This window comes from Mauremys mutica, chromosome 26 (assembly GCF_020497125.1).
Source record: "Mauremys mutica isolate MM-2020 ecotype Southern chromosome 26, ASM2049712v1, whole genome shotgun sequence".
Classification (NCBI taxonomy): Eukaryota; Metazoa; Chordata; order Testudines; family Geoemydidae; genus Mauremys; species Mauremys mutica.
Genome location: NC_059097.1, coordinates 7,266,812 through 7,268,912, shown reverse-complemented (window position 1 = coordinate 7,268,912; position 2,101 = coordinate 7,266,812). Strand labels below are relative to the sequence as shown.

General features: G+C 51.4%; 1 non-coding gene across 1 annotated transcript; it reads left to right on the top strand.

The window, feature by feature from the left end:
• The first annotated feature begins 718 nt into the window (after positions 1-718).
• Positions 719-791, top strand: TRNAV-AAC. The gene has a single exon. It is a non-coding gene; the product is annotated as a tRNA-Val (tRNA).
• Positions 792-2,101: the final 1,310 nt, after the last annotated feature.

Genomic DNA, 2,101 nt, shown 5'->3' with positions numbered 1-2,101 from the left:
AAAGTCGCAATATTACAACAAAAAACCTTCAACAACAGACTCCCACGAGAGATGCTGAATTGGAATTAATTTGCAAACTGGACACCTTTAAATTAGGCTTGAATAAAGACTGGGAGTGGGTGGGTCATTACACAAAGTCAAACTATTTCCCCATGTTTATTTGTCCCCCTACTGTTACTCACACCTTCTTCTCAACTGTGGGAAATGGGCCATCCTGATTGTCACTACAGGTTTTTTTCTCCTGCTGATAATAGCTCACCTTAACTGCTCACTCTCATTATAGTGTAGATGGCAACACCCATTTTTTCATGTTCTCTGTGTATATATATATATCTTCCTGCTGTATTTTCCACTGTATGCATCTGATTAAGTGGATTTTAGCCCACGAAAGCTTATGCTCAATTAAGTTTGTTAGTCTCTAAGGTGCCACAAGTACTCCTCATTATTTTTGCAGATAAATTCATGGAGGTGAAGTCCATTAATGGCTATTAGCCAGGATGGGTAAGGAATGGTGTCCCTAGCCTCTGTTTGTCAGAGGGTGGAGATGGATGGCAGGAGAGAGATCACTTGATCATTACCTGTTAGGTTCACTCCCTCTGGGGCACCTGGTATTGGCCACTGTTGGCAGATAGGATATGGGGTTGGATGGACCTTTGGGCTGACCCAGTCTGGCCATTCTTCTGTTCTTATGAAGGGAGGGGTAAAGCCCTGCAACAGAGTTTCTGTAGTGTAGTGGTTATCACGTTTGCCTAACACGCAAAAGGGCCCTGGTTCAAAACCAGGCAGAAACATGCTGGCTTAATTTTTGCCAACTCCTAGTGGCCTGTCCCTGCTGTTGTAGGAGCAGCAGTGATTTCTATGCTCAATAGTTCTGTTATACTTCCCCCATTCCCATTATTGTCTCCTCTCCCTCTCTGAATGCCTGTGAAGTGGCTTCCCCCCTCTCCCTCTCCCTCCCGCTCCCTCCTGCAATGCTTGTGGGATGAAGGGGCTGGTTGAACAGCTGGAAGATCAGAAGAGCTCCTAGATAGACAAGGTGTCTGGGACTCTCATTAGGCAGCACTCACACACCCAGAGCATGGACACTGCCCAAGGTGGAGTGTGACCCACCAGATGCAGCCAAGTCATCTCTAGTCACAGGCCATGAGGAGCAGGTCCTTAAAAGGGGAAGGGGCCCTGTGTTCAGGAGTCACTCACAAGCTTGTACCTCCAGTGAATGCCCTTCGCCCCGACCGCCTGGCCAGTGGTTCGCTGCATTGCAGTTCATTGTGCCTCAGGAAGACTTACCTTCATCGCACTGTCCATCACGGTGCTGTGGGACACTTACCTGGCAGAATCCTGTGCCTGCCTCTTGGCTTCCCAGGGGTGGCTACTTGCAGCCCAGGAGAAGAAGGATGGTTCTGGTGAAAGGAAGACAAGCAAAGCTCTGGGAGGAAATTTGGGTGTGGGCTCTGCGCTGGGGGTGGGGGTGGGGTGCAGGAGGGGTGGTGCAGCTCCCAAAGTGACCGGTACACACAACCCTCCGGCAGCAGCTCCTACATGAGTGGGGCCAGGGGATCTCCATGTGCTGCTGTCTGCAGGCGCTGCCCCCCAGAGCTCCCATTGGCTACAGTTCCTGGCCAATGGGAGCTGCAGAGTTGGTGCTCGGGGCAGGGGCAGCACGTGGAGACACTCCCCCCACCCCAGGGGATGCTGGGACATGCCAGCCACTTCTGGGAGCGGCACGGAGGGACGGAGGTAGAGTGGGCAGGGAGCCACCTTAGTGCTGCTGGCACATCTCTGCACACGCATTGGGGAGGGGAGCAGAGGGCCTCCATGTGCTGCCTGGGGTAAGGGCAGAGCACGGAGCTGCCTCTCCTCCCGGGTCTATTACAGGAGAGGGTGGGTGGGGTCTTTTGGCCTGCAAGGTGCAGCAGGTAAGACTAGATGATCACACTGGTCCCTTCTGACCTTAAAGGCTCTGAGTCTAAAAGGGAGAGGGAAGTAAAGGAATTTAAAAAAAAAAGATAAACCAAGCATTGTAATACCAGGATGACTCTAACAGCTCATTATATAGTCCCACCATTTTCTTCCTCCACTGGGTGTTTAATGACCTGTTGGG